The following is a 22,473-nucleotide window of genomic DNA, read 5'->3' as shown; positions in this document are numbered from 1 at the left end:
TGCGTCTCGAGGCGTAAATGGAGGAGTAAAAGGGAGCAGGGGGTGTAATGTAAATATTCAAGTGTTTTTTTTTTGGTGTAATTTCGTAGGATGTGGGTGTTTGGATTGGTAATGATTTAGCTATAGATTTGATGGGAGGTTAATCGCCCGATTAGTGGGGGACTTTGGTCGTAGAAATTGATGATTTTGTATTTAGTTGTTTTCATTTTGAATTGTATTAGGTATTAAGAAATTGAAAGATGATTTGTTTTATGTTTTATTTCAGTGAAAAATATTACGAGTTGGAGATTCTGAAACCAAATTGGACGAATTCTGCATCATCACCGCTCACTGCACTTCGAAAAATTGGCTGGGGTAAGATGAATGTTCAAATTTAAAATACTGAAGAAAGATCAGAAAATTTCCTATCGAAGTTAGTCGGGGAGCTCGCTTAAGAATCAATTGCACCCCCCCCCCCCGTCGATCCTCCGAGACAACTTTTTTCTTAGAGGGGGAGTTCTAAGAAACATTTCTAGCCCTTGTACTCAAAAAAAGTGGCACTACTTACAAAATGGCGGCCATTATGATTGACAGGTCAGCTGAAATCGCAGATTTTGCGTTCCAACATAGGACTTGCGCGAAATTTTTTAAGCCGTACAAAGGTAGATCGAAAGAGCAGGCGAAAATTTATCACCTGTCAAAATTTCAAGTGCTAAAGTGCGTTTTTCGATTTTTGATGAATTTTTGAAAATCGAATTTGAGCCAAAAATGAGTGGAAAAAATCAAAATTTTACCAAATTGACCCAAGAAGGCTGAAATTTGGGATATACCCTATTTTTGACATACCAAATCGATTGGAAACTGTTTCAAGCCGTTTTGAGTAGTTCTGGAGCCTCCAGCAGATTTTTGAAACTCGAAATTTCCACAAAATTTCATCAAAATGGAGTGGGAAAGCTGAAATTTATTCTGCAAACTAATTTCAATGCCCTACGAAGTACTGCAGGTAAATTTCAAGTTGTTTTGGAGCCTTCAGCGATTTTTTGAAAATTACTGGATCCTCCAGCAGATTTTTTAAACTTTGAATTTTTACAAAATTCCATCAAATGGAGATGGAAAGCTGAGATTTACTCTTAACTTCGCAATTTTAACACCCTCTGAAGACGACTTCAGGTGGGTTCTAGTCATTTTGGAGCCTCCAGCGACTTTTTGAGAATTACTGGATCCTCCAGCAGATTTTTTAAACTTTGAATTTTTACAAAATTCCATCAAATGGAGATGGAAAGCTGAGATTTACTCTTAACTTCGCAATTTTAACACCCTCTGAAGACGACTTCAGGTGGGTTCTAGTCATTTTGGAGCCTCCAGCGACTTTTTGAGAATTACTGGCCCTCTAGTACATTTTTGAAACTTGAAATTTACTTCGCAAACTAATTTCAATACGATATGAAGTCGACTACATGGTGGTTTAAAATGGTTTTGAAGCCTCCAGCTACATTTTGGAAATTTCAATTTTCCAAAAATCTCCATACGACCTTTCAAAAAGTCGCTGGAGGCTCCAAAACGACATGAAATCCACCAGCAGTCGACTTCGTAGCGAATTGAAATTAGTTTTTCAGAATGAATTTTGACTTTCCATCTCCGTTTGATGAAATTTTGGGAAATTTCGAGTTCTAAAAATCTGCTGGAGTCTCCAGTAATTTTCAAAAAATCGCTGGAGGCTCCAAAACGACTTAAAATTCCACTGCAGTTGACTTCGTAGCGTATTGAAATTAGTTTGCAGAATAAATTTCGGTTATCCAACTTCATTTGATGAAATTTTGTGGGAATTTCGAGTTCTAAAAATCTGCTGGAGGCTCCAGAACTGCTCAAAAAGGTTTGAAACAGTTTCTAATCGATTTGGCATGTCGAAAACGGGGTATATCCCAAATTTCAGCCATCTTGGTCAATTTGGTAAAATTTTGATTTTTTCCCTCAGTTTTGGCCCAAATTTGATTTTAAAAAATTCACGAAAAATCGAAAAACGCACTTTAGCATTTGAAATTTTGACAGGTGATGAATTTTTGCCTGGTCTTTCGATCTACCTTTGTACGGTTTGAAAAATTTTGTGCAAGTCCTACGTTAGAACCAAAATCTGCGATTTCGGCTGACCTGTCAATCAAAATGGCCGCCATAAAATGTTCCTTAGGACTCCCCCTTTGAGAAAAAAGTTGTCCCAGAGGATCGATGGCGGGGGGGGGGGGGTTGCAATAGATCTTCAAGCGGGCTCCCCGACTAAGTGGGAAAATGAAAATTATATAAATTCGATTTCAAGTTGAAGAATGATGTTGAGAATCAAACTGAGGTTTGCATTAGAATACAATCGCTTCTCCTGCCCCTCAGCTCGATCGCCTCTCGACATCCCACCCTATCAAAATAAACGATAAAACGACCCCGAACATATTATACACGATGAAATTAACAACCGAATCTTGATTCTGTTTCAGCAGTGACTACGCACAATCCATCCATACGCATAAAACAATTCCCAGCTCGTTGCGACTCTTCCGGCGGCGTTCGGTTTCGTTATCACGAGTAAGTAAATTCATTCATCAAAAAAGGAAACCCAAAAGAAATCAGAGGGAGAAAACAGCACCGTCAATCGGTGGTGACCACCATACGTATAGGGAAATTTTCAAAACTGGACGGAAGATGGCAATCAGCGAGTAATTGTGGTATCATCGGAGCGTAAAATGAAGACAAGCATAGCACACGCGAGAGACGTGGCGCGAACCCTTCTTCATCGTTAGCGTTCTTGAATGGCGTACTGTGTACCTTGCCTTACAGTAAATCTAAGACCAAGAACAACGCCGGACAGGGCAACGTGCGGAGAGGAGCGTCGCACACTTCACTGTGTGTACAACAGCCGGAATCGGAGCTGCCGCCGCTCCGTACATAATCCACAATCGTATATTCTTATCGTTGGTTTTTGTAAAATGCAATGATTCTTTAAAGTAGTCGGCCCCGCACGAAGGGTTATGGAGGGGGATGAGGGGGCAGCGGGGGTGTTAATAAATATGTATGTTGTGTAGACGATACGCGTCGTCGACTAGAAAAGCACAGATCAGATCACACATCTGGTGCCGTACAGATTGCCAGTCGCGGCCATTGAGCGCGAATCGATGCAGGATGCGGCAGCGTAATTCCTTTATAAAATCCGCCATACGATAAATAACTTTTTTATTACCGGCTATAAAAATTGTACCAGAGAAGGAATTCCGGGCGCGATGAATTATTAATTTTTTTCCCTCAGATGGCCGCGTGTGTTTAATTCGGCCCCACACAGATCGTAATGTTTTCACAATAAAAGCTCTCTCGTCGCCGGCTTTTCATCGAGTATTACTATGATACTTACTCTTTTTTCTTTTACGAGTTTAGCCAAGTTTGTTAATTAAGATGAAAATGAACGGGGGTTTCTCATTTTACACATTTTTTTTTTTTTTTTACAGAGTAATTTTGCGACGACGACTGTCGACTTTGTGCTGCCTCTGCGAGATTGTATATTTTCGCAATCAAACGTACCTTCTCTCGCATCATTCTTCGGTTACCGTATCGTTGACGAATACGAATCATACATATACTTATCTGGTTATCTACGCATTCATCGTATACGACAGAGTTGGTCTATTAATAGTCTAATGTACCTACTATGGGAACATACCGATGAAATTTTATACGTAAGCGTAATTTAATTTAAATTTACGATCGTTGATAACACTGATTCGTAACATCAGACCAGTTGAGTAAACGTTTACGACCTATGCGATAAATTTTCCATCTTTTTTTTTCTCTGTTTTTCATTATAGGTAGACATTGGCAGGTATAATTTCAGCATACAGCTCGTGAACTTTTCATTTTTTTACAAGACGAATACCTGGTTTCTAGGTGGAAAAAACGTATACTTACTGACTAAGCCTGTATAACGTAATTCAACAGCAAGCATATAGAAAATAGAATAAGAAGAATGAGCCGAGCTGTCAATGCGAATTTACGTAGGTATTTTACATAACAAATCGAGCGACGCGACGTATGTACGTAGCATATAACCAGAGTCAATAACAGATGTTTAGAAGCAAAATAAACCAGACACACGACGCCCATGCCCATGTGCGCCTCGCTACGCTAAATTTACCGTTACGATTTTTTTCCCTATCTTTCTATTTAGGAGATGGTATTCGTTCGATATTCTTAGATTAGAGTTTTTGTGTTTAAAGGTCGTGTTTGACTTTGAGCTCGTGCCTTTCTCTATACTTCCCTGGTTTTTATTCCAAGTCGGTGATAATTAGTGTACTGGGTGTGTTTATATTTAGAATACGATTTTAACTGATTGATTCGAGTTGAAAATTAGAAAAAAAGAGGTGTGGAATGTGATGTTACCAAGTTTGGTCAATTTTTTGCCGGATAGGAGGGTGGAGGGGGCGTTGGTTCGATTTGAAAATTGAAAAATAGAAGCTGCAGAATGTAAATGTTACCAAGTTAGGATAAAATTTTGTCGAGGGAAAAGGGGGATTCTCAGTATTCGTTTGAAAATCGATGTAAAATAGTGAAAAAGTGGTGACAGGCGAACTTCTGTTTTCAAAATTTTATTAAATTTTTGTTCAACTTTATTCAATTTAGTTGTCTCATCAGGAACAATTTATGGAAAGATGGCATATTCAAATTTTGGATCGTCAAGACCTTATTTGGAAGATTTGAAAAATTTTCAAGATGGAGAAGATGAAATGAAGTAGGAGGAGGGGGTCAAATTCGTGGGGAAAATGTTCAAAATTCAAGTTCTTATTTATATCTACTTAGTTGTGAATTTTTTTGGCGATGTGTTTTTTGCCCCCCCCCCCCGGTTGTCGATTTCTGTAGGGAACTGGGAAACTGGAAATTATTGTGTCTCCAACTGATGATTGAAGGATACTGGGAGCCTCCCCTACGATTGAAAAAGAAAGTGTTAGAAAAAATGTTCATTCAAAATGTTCAATACTGGCGTCAGAATTTCCCTAAATAGCCCTCTTTTCCAAAAAAAAACGCCCCTGATCCCTCGATAAATATTTGCATCCCTGTACAAAATCTAAAATTGAAAAAAATTGAGTAAAAATGAAGCTATTGAAAATTGAATTTTTTTTCTGCATCAAAATTCCTGTATAAATGGCCCCTATTTCTAGAGAAAAGCTCTTTCTGGTCCCTCAAATGATTTTGTCTCCCCCCTTGCAATAGAAAAACATGTATAATTTTGAAGAAAAAAAAAGGAATGAAATATTCATTCAACAATTTTTAATTTTTGCGTTAGAATTGCCCAAGTATGAAGTAACCTATTTTGAAAGAACTTCTCCTAATATCTCAAACAACGTTGGTCTTCCTGTACAGACTACAGAGTGCCCTCAGAGTTGAAAAGAATTAACAAATGGGAAAGAAGGGAATTTTCCAAAAGAATGAAGGTTAGGCAAGAGAGGATTTTTCCTTAAAATAATATGATTATTTTAAAGAATTTTTATTTTTTTCTCAGAAATTGAAAAATGTTCAACGACTTTCCCTTTATTCTGTGTTTTTGATTCGATTTTTTTTTCAATTTTGAGGAGAATTTTTTATTTGAGAAAAAAGTTTTTTGTTAAAATTAAAACTCGTTCCGATATTTTCCCCTCCCCTGCCCTCCCCTCCCCAATCCACCCTGCTCTTCAGAAACCGTTGTAAAAATAAATTTAAAAAGTTGAGAGATTTTGGTGTTTTTTTTTTGTTTTTTTGTGAATTTGATAACAGTTATTCTCAAAGATAAGTATAGGATTACCGAATCTTATCCATAGTCAATTCTTTTGGTTTCGAAAATGTGAGTACATTTTGAAAGAAATTTTTCCAGATTGAAATATTGTACGATAAGAAGATATTCATTATTCACTGTGATTGTGGTTCAGTTATCAGAACTATTTTCGATAAGATTATAGTGAGAAGAGAAAAACCCAAACCATCGTCAGTCTATTCATAATGAAACGAAGCGAAGGAGAAGATTGCCAAGTGTATTGATTCGATTGAATTATGACTAATGGTTTGTCCATCTGCTGAGCTTGTGTCTTTCTACGTATATGCATAATACAAAGTCCCCTATACACGATGATAGGTTTCTTTAGAATCTCTTTATTATATAATCCCACGTGCACTTGTATTCTTAATAATAAGCTGGGGTAGGTGCGATCTGTGTGGCGAGTTGAAGACAAATACCGATGATACGATGGAATGAAATGATCGAGCGGTTCTTCGATTGCTTATGCTTATCACAACTCAACTGTACAGAATGTGTAGCAGATTTTTTCGTGCGTTATTTTTTTTTTATTTGTAGAATTTTGCACTCTTTATCGCACGTTTACGAGTACTCGTTTTATGGCTACTGCTGCGTGTACTCGATAATAAATTTATTTTTAATTTTATCCGTATTGTGCACTCTTCGATAAAACGTGCGTCAGCCTACCAATGATACATTTTGATTTTATTATCTTGGGACAATATTTTGAGTTGGAAAATCATCCTCTGAAACGTACTTATCAATTTTGTGGTCAAGTTTTTGAACCAGATGTATTACGTAGACGAAGGTAGTTTACCTAAGTTATTAACGATTTTTTTCTCCTTTTTTACAGGTTATTGCATCTAGTAGAGAATATTCGGAGCGGAACGAAATGCAAGTAATGGAGATGGCGATGGACGATGCAGTGATTTTGATATTTCATCGATTAGCGGAAGAGCAAATAATGAGATTTTTTTCCATCGTCGAAATTTTACGTCCACTAGTCGAAAAAAACGCTGTGCTGATTGAATTTCGCTGGTGAGTGTAATTTATTACACGATGATCTAGGATTATTTGGTGGGATGAATTGGGTGTCCGGAGATATGATCTAAGGTCCGAGAACCGTTGGATTTGGTGATTTTTTTGTCAACATGGTTACTCTTTTTTTTACTCTAAATGTGGATGAAGAGGGAAGAAATGGCATGTAAAAGAATTTGAAAAAAAATTGATCTCTAAAAAGGGCTTTTGGATTTTCAAAATTCCTTCAGAAATCGAAAATTGAAATTCACTGTCCAAAATTTGGCTCGGAGGTGTATTTTGAAATGTTCTTACATTGTTTTTCTGTTTGTTAAGATATCTTTCTTTCAATTTCACGAAATACCTGCGATTTGAAACATTTCACCCCGCCCAAGCCCGATGCTCAATTAACGAGAATCATTAGTTCATTGCAAACGTAATCAAATGACTGCATATTTGTATCCTCGAACTAGTTGTAACGCGTTTTGATGAAAAATCGTCATAAATTTCCACGAAATATTACGTCATTCATTGTTGTACACCTTATGCACCTCTGCCAACAATCGTATTATTGTATCGAATTACGATTCGCTGCATCGTGCATTCTCTCTCACCTCACCTCGATTCCCTCCATGTGTATTTCCGTCGCATCACATCACATCGTAGTACGAAATGGAAAACCATACCAAGTTGGCAAACAATAAGGCGCTAATAAGAATCGGAAGGAAATCTCAATGATGTAAGCAAATTTTCCACATTGGTTTTTCTTCTTTTTTTTTTTGACCAATCGAAAACGACCACGGACACGAGAGTATATTTTGAAGTGAGAGACGAAGAGCGAAAAAAGAAACGCAGATACTCGACAATACGTATACGTATAGGAAAAAAGGGCAGAAGAATTGCAACGTTTGTACGTCATTAAAATGATGAGAACGATGAAGATGGAGCAGAGAAGGATGAGGATGAGGATGAAGAAAAATAGGGAATACGAAGTACGATGGCGTGTTTGGCCTTATGTAATATCGGTTATCGTTCCACCGAGAGCAATTGTCCCAGCGTGTGTATTTGTACGTAGAGTACATCTCTCTATATACTTACGACGAACACGAATGCGAACTTTTTTCCTCCACAATATGGCGTCGTCTCGACGATGATATGTCCGTGAACTGTATAATATGGTTTTTATATTCGCAAAACAAGGATTTCCTTTTGTGAAAACTACTCTCGAGTATTCGAGAGGATTAAAAATAACGTCGCGTCCGGATTCGAATTGATGCGATTTTTTTTCTCTCCTAGAATGGCGAGGATATTTGTTAAAATACGAGATTACTCTGCCTGGTGCCCGAACTTTATGTTCTACGTAAATTGTATAGATGGAGAGATCAGAAAAATTAAGGATATTTTTGATCGTGAGTTAATAGGTTAAAATTTGAGCTCTTTCATCAATCACCAACTGAAAATTTCAATTCCTCCAGATCACAATTCGATGCTACATATTTTTAACCCTACATAATCATCTTGCACTTGCACTCGTACTCTTATTTAGTTATTTTGTATTTCCTGTTTATAATAATGATCATCTTTTTCTCGATTTTAGTTTTGTTTACCCCGCTCTCTAAAAGGATAATTTCCTCTTTTTTTTCGGATTGTATTTGGTACCCTTCTTCCGAAACCCATCTTCGAGAGTTCGAGATTCCAGATGTCGAAATCGAGAAAACAAAATTTTCTACGAAGAAAATGCAGCTTGGCTCGACAGATAATCGAAAATAAATCGGAGCCATGTGTGCCACAGCCTTCTGTTCGTGAAATTTATTTACGTCTTTTTTTTTCTTCTCTCTTTCCACTCCTATGTAGATGTACGTACTTTTCAACTATAGGCATCTTTCTCTATAGCTCTTTCTTCGTCCTCGTGCTATGTTTATAAATGAAAATATCAAAGCGGAAATACTAATTATACGTCGTTTAACGCTGATAACTGTGAAGTATCCATTTTATTAATTTTGATTGCTCGTGATCCGGTTTTTTACATTACGTATTCGTCTGTATAGTGCGGCGAGGTGTACGTTGATTACTCTCGATACTCTGTACGATGAATAGATGGATAGTCTCTTGTATATGTATGTATATATTTCGTATGTACACGAATACGTTACGTGTGTTAAGTTTTAGGAAGGGAAGTGAACCCCAGACCCACAGAGAGAGAGAAAATACACAGACGCCTAGAAACGCGTGCCCAATGATGATGGTCGCGTGCGTACGTGCGAATACAAGTCCTTCTTCCCTGCTCTACCTCGTCCCACCTTAGTCGATTTTATTCAACGTGTAAGTGTAGTATGAGTGGTAAATTACAGTTTACTGAATAGGATACATTATGTACTGTGTTTTTTCTGTTTTTTTTTTCTTTCATTCTTTTCGAGTGATGATTATTAACTAAAATTACAACTTCGAAAGTAGACTCTTGATGAGTTAATTGCTACGAAGGAGGATTTAATTATCATGGGAGGAGTTCGGTCTATGTGAGAAGATGCTGGGTTAAAGAGCAAACGGTTTGTGGTTGTGTTAAGGTGTGGGGGAAGAGAGGTGAAGGAGGAAGGTAGCTGTGCAAAAGTTCGTTTCATTCGATTGGTGGAATGCTAAAATCATTACTAAAGAGGAAAAAAATGAAAAAAAACGACTTGAACTTTTAAAGCGATTTTATTCAACCATAAATGAACTTTTGGACAATTTCCTGAATATTTAATTTTCGATTTTAAATGAATTTTTTTTTGAAATTTTGGGGACATTTTTGAAGCTTTTTCGAATACATACGAGACAGTTTTGGATTCCTTTTGAAAACAATTTTCAAGCTATTTTGACGAATTTTTAAGCAATAATTTTGAGCAGACTTCTAAACACTTTCATCAAATGGGTAGAGCCGTAGATGTATACGTGTTCGTGGGGAGAATTATCCATTCAGAGAAAGTTTTTTCACGGTTTTGAAATTATATTTCAATTTTAATCGATTTAAACGAGATTGTAAAATGAATAAGTTAAATGAAAATATTCGATCATTGCAACTGAAAATTAAGAAACATCAGGGCCCCTACTCAATTTCTTTTCCAAAACACGGTATCCAACAGGTAGTGAAAGTAGTGAACGAAAGTAGTGAAAAATGTATAGTGAAAAAATGAATAAATTTATTAATTCGTTCATTTGTATTGTTTTTTTTAAAAATAATTTTGATTGAGATTGAAAAATTCTTTGTATGCAATTTTTCTGTAAAAAATTATTGGTGAAAAAGTAGTGATTTAAAAAAAAATTCTGTTGGATACCATGAAAACAAAGTAAAATTAATGACTAAAAAGCCTTGAAAAAGTAAAAAAAACGAGGTCATTCATAACATTTCAATACCTGTAGAAAAAAATCACAAAAAAAGTTTTTTCATAATTTTTGGCAACGAACTGAGAATTTTGTCAATTTCTTGCAAAAAAGCGAGACAGACAGATTTTTTTAAAAAATTAGAATTTTTAACAATTTTATTTAAAAGCGAGAATTTTTTACATTGACAAATAATCGAGAGTTCTTGATGACTTTTGGAAAAAAAAATGATGAAAATCTGATATAAGTTACAAATTGGCAAACAAATTATATTTTTTCACAATTTTTCGAAAAGTGATATATTTTTCTAAATTTTATAAGTGAAAGAACGACACTTATTCGTACTTTTTTGAAATTTTAGGTTCAAAAGTGAGACCTTTTCAACTGCTAGAAAACCCGAGTGTTTGGAAATAAGCAAGATTTTTGGATAATTTTTGAATAAGAAGTGAAACTTTGGAATTTTTTGTAAAAAGAAATATAATTTTTGACAGTGTTTGGTTTTAAAAAAAAACTTATTTACAATTTTAGCAAATAGCAGGACTTTTTTGGAAATTATTGGCAAAAAAATGATACTTTTTTGTAATATTTGTTGAAAATTGGAGACTTTTTTTCAGTAAATATGAGACTTTTTGACATTTTTATTGGCAAATTAGCGGGTCTTCAGCGTAATTTTCAAAAAAAAAAATTTGGAATTTTTTTCGAAAAAATGAAAATTTTTAGCGTGAAACGAGACTATTTGGCAATGAACGTAAAAAGATGCTGTTTCTTCCCTGATTGAATAATTTCAATTTCTAAATCCTTCCCTCCCCTTATATAAAATCAATCCAACAATTTTATTTTGAAATCTTGTTATTAGATTCGAAATCGGAATGTTTTGTTTAGTGATTTTTTTACACTGCCTAAAAATCCTAAAATGACATTCTGGTCATCGCAATGGGGGGGGGGGGGGATTTCTTCACATGTCCTTCAACATTTAAAACGGCGGAGAAATTTTTTCAATATGTTTCACTCTTAAAATTATAGCATGAAAAATGGAATTTCTTGTCAATTTGTTGACAAATTAGGGGGAGGGGGATTTTTTTCACATGTTCGTCTACACATTGGTAAAATACGAGTATGTATCTCAAAAGTGCAAAAATTTTCATTTTTTAGGTTTCTGATGGTAGGTATTTTTACAACAAGTGTGAAACTTGTATTTTTTTTTCTCGAAAATGAAAGAAAATGCCTGTTTAAGAATTTTTTCAGAATTTTCACTCACCGAGATCATGGTTATATTTAAATTATAAGTTTTTAAATCGATTTTTTTAGGTTTTTGATAGTGCCGATAGTGGCAACACTAATTTCGACATCATTTGTCGATTACCATGAAAAAAAGTTCAAAATTCTATACCACGTTCAACCAGAGCAATTTGCAACTGAAATTTTCCATTTTCGGCCATTTTGGAGAACTTTGAAGCCCCACAGCTCCGCCAAAAAAAAGTCCAATTTATGTCATTCGTCATCGTTTGATGACCTCTACGCATGATCTGATTATGAAAAAAGTCGAAGACTCCTCGTGCACAAATCCGACAATTCGGCATAGAATAACCCTTTAGCATTTTTTTTTTTTTGGTTTTGAAAAAAAGTCACATTTTTTTGATAAAATTGAGTACAATCGTCGCACGTGTCACTCGTTCTTTCTATGTAAAATCAATTCTACCTTGCAATTTGATTCGAAAATGCTTTCAAAGGTCCAACTGTTCAAACTGATCATTTTTTTTTACATATTCAACAAACCAACAATATCCTTCGATAATCATCCTAATCATTACACTCAACCCCTTAATCCAGCTCTAGTAGTTCAATAATTCCACACATCTTTGAACCATTCCAACATCAGCTGTTCGATGTACCTACACATCTGATCTTTTTCACGTGTCATTCGAATTTACAGCAGTCAGCCGTTCGGTAGACTGTTGGCACGCGACTACGTAATCGAGATGCACGGTGCACTGTAATAACGGTGCTTAAAACTAGGAATGCTCGTTACCACCGGTGCAGCGGCGCTTTGGTCCAAATATAACCGCGAACGTTTCTTTAACCAGCCCATGGCATCGGTTACCGGTACCTCTATAGTCTATACAGACAATCCAGTCACTAGTCAGCCAGCTTCAATGGTCTTGGTGTGGTAATTCGGTGTGTGTGCGTATCACAGCTGTCTTAAATGGTAAGGAAATTCAAGAGGCAAGGTTGAGGAAATGGTAATTCTATTGTTAGCCCTGGTTGTAGGCGCGCATCAGTGAAAGCAAACGGCATCTTTTGGGGTAGTTGAACTCTCGCCAACATAACCGATGCGATGGTGCTGTTGATGATGATGATGGCACACAAACGTCGCGTCGTCGTCGGTATAGCAAGGCTGCGGCGAGGGAAAGTTAAAATTGTGTGATACTCGACAACTGCTTCACATAAGGTGGCGGCGGTGGCACGAGTCGACCTCTCCGCTTCTCCTTTCGCCTCATTTACTACGTTATCGTAGCACATTTTACCTTATGTAGAATTCAATATTGACGAACCAACGTACGTAGAATGTCGCGTTTGTGCTGTGTACTGTATACGTGCAGCTACTGCAGATGGCTGCGGGTTTTACCGATATCACTATTCGTAGTACTACGATATTATGTGTGTGTATATAGGGGACGACTATTAGCGCGAGCGTCGCCCCGCGCCCTGCTCCCCCTTTCTTGTCCCATACTACAGCGACCAAGACGCGGCCAAAGTACAAGGGTCCAATACACAGTAACACGTCGACACGCGAATCTAATATTGTTATCATATTATCATCTGCTTTTTCCCACATGTGGGCCCATTTCACCCCTATTAGCCTCAATGAACAGCTGTGTACGAGAACGTGTGCGATACGTGATGCTCCTTCATCAGCGATGGTACACTATACCTTCGCATATACGTATGTGTGTGTGTGTGAGTTTGCGAGCTGTACTATATACTATCTCATTAATGTTTACCTTATTATCGATTTTGCGGATACTTTCAGTTTTCATTACACTGTGTGTCGGTTGTCGAATGAGAGATGCGAACAGTGTTGTAGTAGGAAACGCACACAGAAGACCATATAGGCAGACGGGGGAGTGATCTCTCTCATACAACCCGGTGCGAACGTTCGCTTTTCTCTATAATTCTTTCCCTATACCTACCTCACATCCTCCGCTCAGCTCAGCTCCAAGTGTGTATACACAAGAGTAGGTACACGTATATACCATGCACTTCATAGTAGTACACATACAACATAACAGATGGTAAATGTCAAGAATTTCTCAAGGGTAGGGTGCAGCACGCGTTCCGATGAAAATTCTCTCGCAGTTTTCATCCGCCCTTCTGTATACTCGTACAATGTATAGTTAGACGAGTACAGATTTACCCTCTTTGTCTGCCACTTCTCATTTCGTTTTTCCTTTCGCCCATCGTTTAATGAAAACTTTTACTTTAGGGTATTGTTGTTTTCATCGCCATCGTTGCTGCTTCTGCTGCTGTCGCTGTCACTTCCACCGCTATACCACCTTTCGTCGCATATATAACGAGAAAAATAACACATGCTAAGTGGCCTGGCCTGGCCTGCTATGGCCCCGAAAATGTCGTGTAGTAACCCCCTTCTTTTTTTTGCATGTAGTGCAGAGATACCTTCCTTCTTCTGTTCGACTTGATAAGCTTTTGCGAAGCGTGGTCGTGATGGAAGCATCGTTGCTGGTCGCTTGAGTACACAATATTCTCGTTTTCGACGTGGGGGTTGATAGAGGGTGGGCCGAAGACGGTGGAGAGGTGATTAGTTGATTAATGAGAGGAATGATATTAATAATGGGAAAACTTGGGGATGATTTTGTCGATATTTTCAACACTACCCCTACCACACCAGCAAAATGGTGCAAATAGGTATCTATTGCTCGAAAAACACTTCTTAGACACTTCGATTGGTTTGAAAAATTTCGAGAATCACTGAAAATGAGATCAACATCGCGCGGCGCCGAAACCATCCGAAAAAAGTCGAAGAATTTTGACCAAATTCAGTAAAACCCTTTGTTTTGGGCCGAAAGTATCTTAGAAAAAATTTTAGTTTTAGTAGTGCTCGTGATTGGGAGATGTGAGAGGCGGAATTTTCAAAAAAAATCAAGGTTTTTTTCTCTTTAGACCCTAACGAGAGAATCATTCACCATACTATAGGTATTAATTTTCAAACAACATTTCAACAAAATTTTCATTTTTTAGCATAGTTTTTCAAAGTTGAATAATTTTTTGATTCTTTGAACAATTTTCATATTATTGTGGAGTATTTTGTCGTAATTTTTATCGTTTTAACCCATTTTCTTTTTCATTTTTTCCACTTTTTTTTTTTGAGGTTTTGAATGGTTTTTTGATGTGCATGTATTTGAATCAATTTTTGTGGCTTTTATCAATCAGGCGACGCGGTAGTGTTGCCCCCCCCCGCCCTCCCACGGTTTTCGAACAGTAGGTGGCGGTAAGGCAACACCGCGGAGTAATATTCTCAAACTATTTTGGACAGTTTTGGACACCACGCCAATGCAATTTTCTCGACAAATATGAACTTATTTAAAAAAGTAAGAAGACCAATGTTTTTATTTTTTAAAAACCTTTCAGAAAATATATATAACAATTGTTATACGACAAACAGTTGCAAAGTGTCAAGCATCATTTTGGCAGTGTCAAGCAGCATTTTCGCTGTTTTTTTACTAATTTTCTTCCTACACACTTAACTCAATACCGAGAGATTGGTCGAACCAAATTTTATGAAATTTGAAATGTAGACTCCATTCATCATCTGTTATACAGTATAACAAAAAAATTGTCAAAATCTTGAAAATTCAACCTTCACTCCCTCATTTGGCCCACTATAAATGTTAAAAATGTGTTGAAAATATCAAAAGGAGCTAGCTCTATCTTCAAAGCATATTATTATATTTAAAATTTCAGCTTTTTCTGATTTGTAGTTTTTGCTGTAGCCTTGTCTAAAGATTCAATTTTTCATGTATTGAATCATGAAATCAGTGTTGTCTCATATTGAACCAAAAAACATTGAACTGCTAGCTGAATATATTTATATTGCTAGGCATTTTATTTGGAATACCGGATTTCTTCCAGATGAAGAATTTTTTTTTTATTTTTGTATTAGAAAATATAAAAAGTCATCATTATCACCCCTAATTTAATAAAAAAATTGAACATAAATAAATATTAAAAAAATTAGACGGAAGTATTAGAAAAGCGACCAACATTGATTTAACATATTTTTAACATATCAAAAATATATGTTACAATAGGTTTACAATTTCATTTTTGGTAACCATAAGTCTGCATTATCTCATGAATACGAAAAAAAATTTTATGATATCCCCAAAAAAATCTTTTAAAAGAATTCTTACCCCCACCCACCTACTTGAGGGATATTCATGACCTTAAAAATTAACAGAAAACATTTCAGTAAATACCTTTCTTCAAAAAAAAAAAAAAAAAAAAAAAAATTGAAAAAAGATAAAAATTTCAATATAAAATTTACTGATATAAAGAGAGTGTGACCCCGCCATTTAAGGCATTACAAAATTATTTAATTATGAATATTTATTTTAATAATGTAATTCAGTAAAATAATGACTGCATAAATGATGAATTTAATGTCAAAGAAAATAAAACAATTTTTATAATTTCAAATTCAAATTCAAATTCAAATTCTTTATTGTAGTCGACAGCTTTCGCTGTATTACAATGTCAGGGCAGTACATACAAAAATTTAGGTATTAATAGATACAAATAAACAAAGTACATGCCATTTTGCAAATATGTTACAAGTTAGATTAAGGTAAAAAAATAAAAATAAAAAATATAGAAAAACAATAGGGATAAAATAAACTCGAAGAACTGCTATCCATCTAGCTGCAGCATTTCTTCAACACTGTAGAACGCATATCTCTGTAACCAATTTTTAAGTTTATTTTTGAAATGTTTCTTTGATGGTATATTTTTTAAATCCTGTGGTATTTTATTATAAATTTTTGAGGCCATAAAATCAACATTGTTTTAATTTGATTGATAAATATATATGATTCAAATTTGTTATGTGTAGAAAAATCTACATTAATATTTTCTAATAAAAAAAATAAAATTAAAAAAAGGGCGGACAAAAGCCTTAACAGTTTATTATAACTTAATTCATGAGACAAAATAATAAAATTCAATCTAATATACAGGTATAAAAAATGAGGAATCGGCTTTTGTCCAACCTTTTTTTAATTTTATTTTTTTTATTAGAAAATATTAATGTAGATTTTTCTACACATAACAAATTTGAATCATATATATTTATCAATCAATAAATTATAAAAATTGTTTTATTTTCTTTGACATTAAATTCATCATTTATGCAGTCATTATTTTACTGAATTACATTATTAAAATAAATATTCATAATTAAATAATTTTGTAATGCCTTAAATGGCGGGGTCACACTCTCTTTATATCAGTAAATTTTACATTGAAATTTGTATCTTTTTTCAATTTTTTTTTTTTTTTTTTGAAGAAAGGTATTTACTGAAATGTTTTCTGTTAATTTTTAAGGTCATGCATATCCCTCAAGTGGGTGGTAACATTTTGTGCAATTTTTTTACATTTTTGTGATGTTTGGGTCATTAGTATGTTTTTGGTGACGCTGAACACGAATATGACGTCAGATTTTTGATTGGGCCGCATCCATGACCCCCAGCATCTCCTCAAAAGGGGGTTACAGTCAGAAATATATGTTTAATTTGTGATGGGGGCCGTGGATGGGGTCCAATCAAAAATCTGACATCATATTACCCGCCTCCTGAGGAGGCTGGGAGCAAACTGATTGCGGGTTTCTTACTTATTGGGTAGATAGACATTGTAAACAAAATTTGAGCGAAATCGAAAGACATGACTTTCAAAATCGTTTTTTTTTTGGTTATGAGTTGACATGGAATGACCCGTTTCAAATCAGCCTCCCATAACATCAGAGATCACCTTGAAAGCCAGCCATTCGACGCGTAGACCTATGAAATATTTTAAATCTGCATACGAGAGGAGCAGAATATCGATAAAATGAAAATTAATCATCGCTTCGAAAGTCGAAACCGCCACGTCGCGTACATTCGTCAAAATGGCACCTCTTTCTCTCTGTCCAGGCACCTTTTATACGATTAAATAAAGCACACGAGTTCGAAAGTGAGAAATAATAAAAATTACCACACCATCCATACGCCAGCAAGCCGAACAAACTTTAGGTATAAATCAAATGGCGAGAAGATGGAGGATGCTGATGGAGGTGACATCGACCAGCAAATGCAGACCAGGGACCGGATAATTATAAATTCACCTTTGAAAAGGCGAAAGGGTTCGTGTAGCTTGGATTTTTGACCTTTATATCCGCGTCCCAGTGCAGCGATCCGATGGATGGCGTTTACAAGCAGAAGGCGTTTACGTTTTACTACACATATTATCGAACAAGGTGATATTTATACTACAAACGCCTCTTACAGATGGAACATAATGTTCTCGATATACGAGTATATTGAAACCGGACGAAAATATCGCCATTAGCTCGTCGTCGTAGTTCTACGAATAAACTACGAGTATTGGAAATGGAAACTTTTGGGTAGCGTGGCGAAAAATACCTACATTTGAACGGTTCTACAGGAACCAGTTTCAGTTCCAATGTTCGCGGGGTAAAAGTTCACCTTCGTATGCTAATGATTGGCGCCACCGTTAAAATTACATCTCCGAGAAGTGTTCCAATTAACTAACGCGACGATGACGACGACGACGGCACGAGCAATTAGCCCGAAGTAAAAATTTCTACCAGATTTCGATCCTTCATCGCATCTTATTTGTATATACGCGACCAGGAGGACCAGCCCAGCGACGTGTGGTTTTTAAATACTCGCTGTATATCGGATTATCGGTGTCGATCGATCAACGGTGATTTATTTCGAATCCGAATTCGATACGACGAACGACCTTATGAATTTTTTTCTTCTTCTTTTCAAGGTAGGTATGCCGATTGACGAACCTATTATATTTGTGAACGAATTGTTTGGATTTTAACTCGACTCGAAGATGGCGTTCGCGCCACATCGACATGCTAATGAAACGGCGCTCTGTGGCTGTCCGAGAGCTACCGCGAAAGGTATTTCTCTCTCGTTGATTAATTAACGCAACCGTATTAATTTCGTTTTCATTACGATCGTTAATTATTCTTTATCGATTTGGCCAAGGATATGCGCTATGGCAATACCAGTATATTACATGTGCCAGTGTCTCTGTGTGTGGTGTCTGCCGTAATACATACAACTCAAAGAGGTGTATCATTTGAATATGACTCACTGTTAGGTAGAAGTACTGCAGCAGCGCATAGATATAATACGAGTACCAGCACCGAAACCCACGTTTAACCTTAATGCACTCCTATATGAATTATATAGCAGAGAAGCTAAGCTACATTACAACAACACTATGTGAAGATTCCAAATAATCAATTCATAAACTCGCCGTATAGCTCGGCGCTCAGCGGTTTGTTTTTATTACCATGTTTCTTTTTCTTTTTGAGAAAAAAATTTACGAGTTTGTTTTGTTGGCACTGGCACTCTGGGACGAAGATGTGATATATTCTGTTCCAAGACTACCTTCGACCTTTTTTTTTTCTTTTTTTGCTCCTACCCAGTACCCATGAATGGTACCAGATAACAATGAATCGTGAAGTACTTATCTATTTAGCCTTTTAAAATACGCGTAGCCTCGTCGAGTTTTTTTTTCTCCATTTTCGTGTAATTGTAACAATAGCTCATTCATGTTTAAAGAACTGCAGCGTTTAGTTTTGTTTGGCCCAAGATGATAATGTCTTTTAACTTCACATTGTAAAGTACTATACGTGGCACGAGGGAGTCAAAGGTTCACGATCTCCTGGGGTGAGAAAGAGTTAACGAAATGACAATTCGGTTGGCGACAGTCTGTATTTTGGTGTTTTTGGTGCCTTTGAATGAACTCGATTGTGATGGATTTATAGTGTTCAGTCTTCGGAGAAATGAGTAATTTACACATCTGTCCTGATTTCTCAAGTGTCAGCTACGGTCAATTTCTTTCGTCGATTAATTCACTGACTTTTTAACGAGATGTTTATGAAACTGAGATCGATGGAAAAGGGTTGGAGTGGAAAGTTGAAATTTTTCAGTTCACAATATTTTGAATCGGTTCATTTCGAGAATTTTTTTGACTAAAAAATTGAAGAATGTAGTTCATTTAATTTTAAGGTTCAAGTATTTTGAAAGAAGCTAAGTGGCAGAAGGGTTAAAAGGCCTTGAAATGTCAAAAATGCGTATTTTTCAGTAATTTATTTGAAGACTGTAAAATAATTCGGGACTTAAGATGAAAAATGTTCACTTTTTCACTAAAATTTCGGGAAGTATTTATTATTTCCTCCTGAAAAAATTACCCAAAGGTCCCGCTTTTTTGCCAAAAAAAATGCCAAAAAATTTTGACAAATTTCTCCCACTTTAAACAAAGATTGCAAAAAAGTACCTACCATTTTTCGCCAAAAATGGGCAAAAATTTGTGCTTTTTGCTAAAAATTGCCAAAAATTCTCGTTTTTTTTTGAAAAAAATTAAGTACAAAAAGTTTAATTTATCACAGCTGACGACCTCAAATCTATCTTCACCCAAAGCACACTTAAGGAATGGCAAAACTTTTGGTCCCTCCAAACCACAAACAAGCTCTTTCAACATAAAAAATTAGTCCATCCTTGGAAAAACCTCTCCCACTTGAACAGACTTGAAGAAATCATTATAACCAGACTGAGAATTGGTCACACAAAAATCACACACAATCACCTCTATGAAAAGGCCCCAAAACCCACATGTCAGTTCTGCCTGTCAGAACTTATATCTGTCCAACACTTACTATTTCACTGTCCCTCCTTACATCAGCACAGACTATCCCTACAAATAGACCAAAGATCCCTATTCATACCAGACGACCCTTCCGAAATTAAAAAATTCTTAGATCTAATTAAAAAACTTGACCTTACCAACTCGATTTAAATCCCATACGACGGGTGTAATAATCAAGTAATTACAAACACCCAAAAAAAAACAAAAAACAAAAAAAAAATTTCCAAAATTTGTCCAAAAGTCTTGCTCATAACCAAAAATTTTAGCTCTCTCGCAGTTGAATTTGCCATGTGAAAAAATCGCACTTTTCGAAAAAAAATTGCAGAAAAAATGTAAATTTATTATTTCCAAAAAATTTCAATTTTTGCTCTAAGTTATCAAATTATTGCTTGAAGATTTTTTTCATCTTAAAAAATTATAAAAAAAGAAAATTTCAAAAAGTTTAACTTCTTGTCAATAATTTTCACAAAGTCCTGCTTTTTTCTGAAATTATGGAAGTTTTGCTCTTTGCCAAAAATTTAAAAAAATGCTTACCTACCTAATGATTTGTTTGCAAAAAATTCCACAAAGTCTTGCTTTTTTCAAAAATTGTCCAAGAGTTTATTTTTACTAAAAATTGCCAGTCTCGTTTTATATTCCAAAACTTGGATTTTTTGCCAGAAATTACCAAAATTTATCAAAAAGGTTCGAACTGTTTTTTATTTTTGCATTAAAATCTTTTTCTAGTGTTTTGTCACTTTTTTAGTTACTTTTTCAAGCTTCTTTTGTTACCAAAGTTACTTTTTGTTGAAAAAATTGAGAACGAGCCTCGTAACCAATGGTTTTCATTTTTTGGAAAAGTCATGGAAATATTCCAAAATCAAGGAATTTTTCAAGATTAACTATAATGAAGAAATTAATGTTTCTCCTACTTTTTTCCTGCTTTTTGCTCGTGTTTGCTGCTTTTTTGCCGAAACATCTAAGAAATTCTAATTCTTTCCTCAATCGCCGAAAAAATAATAGCCAAGTCTTAATTTTTTTTCAATTTAAAAAAAAACTCATTTTTTGCCAAAATTGTAAAAAGTTTTCATTTTTGTCAAAATTTTCAAGAAATTCTTGCTTTATTGCCTAAACATCCCAAAGGTTTTGATTTTTCCCTTTGCAGTCGAAAAAGTCTTGTTTTTTTTTTTTTTGCAAAATAGCCAAAAAATTTACAGTTTTTTTTTTTGCCAAAATTGTCAGAAAGACGCATCATTCGTCAAAATAGCCGAAAAATGATAATTTTTGTCAAAATTTCTCTATAAAAGTCTTGATTTTTGCCAAGAATTTCAAAAAAGTATTTTTTTCTACCTTGACCACCATAAAAAGTCATGTTTTTAGTCTATGTCAAAATAATCTCGTTTTTTGTCTGCAAAATTGCCAGTTTCACTTTTTTTCATTTCCTCGATCAATTTTTGTAATTTTCTATTCCCTTTTTTTTTTTTTAGTTCACTTTGGAAAACTTGACATATTTTTTACCCCCAGCAAATCTATATCGAATGGTTGAATTTAATGCCCCCTCTCTATCAAATTGTAATCTCCCTCTCCCCTTCCCCTTCACCTATTCAATCGCAGATGGTACATATTTGAAGGGTCTGGATTTGAAAAAGATGGAGAAAATCATCCTTGCAAAAATAGTGGGACACCCTGAATTGATCTGAAAACATGAGCGAGGGGAAAGAAGTGCTCCAAAAACGTGGAAAAATATAAAAAATAATAATTTCAATTATTCATCTTCTTTCCCCAGAAAGAACGAAAGGAAGGAAGCATGAACGTTTGAACATCCTATACATTTAATGAACACCTTGACCATTCCGCACAGATTCCAGGAAACCACGGATAGGATGAAAAAGGCACCAGATGATCTTAAAAATTCGATACACTTAGCTGGTTATCAAAAGCAAAAAAAAACCACCACGAACAAGGATCGGATGCGGGCAATGGGCATTGTATGTATGAATTCTACGTTGAAATCAGTCCAAATAGATTTCCTATCATCAATATTCTTGTAAATAGCAACCTTTAGTACCTCCAGACCTACCATATGAGTATTAAAGGGAATTCCGTAGAAAAAATAAACAAAGTATCTATTGGAAGTTTTATCCTTATACATATGTGGTCACGTATGGCACGATCTCTTCCAATTCGTATCAACTTTAACCTTTGAATGGCTCGACTATACATTTAGTATATAGGGTAGTTGCTTATTCTTTCCTCACTTCTATTGTGTTTCGATTGGTTTCATCGGATCGGAGCTCCATTTATCGGGTATTTTTCGGTCAATTACCAAAATTCTCGGAATCAATTTGGCAGGTTTTGTTGCATTATAATGTACTCGTATTATG

General features: G+C 35.5%; 1 protein-coding gene and 1 long non-coding RNA gene across 5 annotated transcripts in view; one reads left to right on the top strand and one right to left on the bottom strand.

Annotated features, from left to right (window-relative positions):
• LOC135838330 (uncharacterized) overlaps positions 1 to 22,473 on the top strand; it is a 161,248-nt gene that overhangs the window by 3,216 nt on the left and 135,559 nt on the right. For 2 of the 4 annotated variants that reach the window (XR_010557384.1, XR_010557382.1), the window contains exons 3-7: positions 266 to 354; positions 2,463 to 2,550; positions 3,465 to 3,692; positions 3,822 to 4,007; positions 6,630 to 6,814. This is a non-coding gene — a long non-coding RNA (uncharacterized LOC135838330). The remainder of the gene's footprint in view (positions 1 to 265; positions 355 to 2,462; positions 2,551 to 3,464; positions 3,693 to 3,821; positions 4,008 to 6,629; positions 6,815 to 22,473) is intronic. The other 2 variants (XR_010557383.1, XR_010557385.1) reach the window with 2 other exon arrangements.
• The window catches only part of net, a 40,054-nt gene that overhangs the window by 5,489 nt on the left and 12,092 nt on the right, over positions 1 to 22,473 (bottom strand). The gene's annotated exons all lie outside the window — the stretch shown is intronic.

This window comes from Planococcus citri, chromosome 3 (assembly GCF_950023065.1).
Source record: "Planococcus citri chromosome 3, ihPlaCitr1.1, whole genome shotgun sequence".
Lineage (NCBI taxonomy): Eukaryota > Metazoa > Arthropoda > Insecta > Hemiptera > Pseudococcidae > Planococcus > Planococcus citri.
Note: the sequence above shows the minus strand (reverse complement) of the source record. Positions and strands in the feature narration are given on the sequence as shown.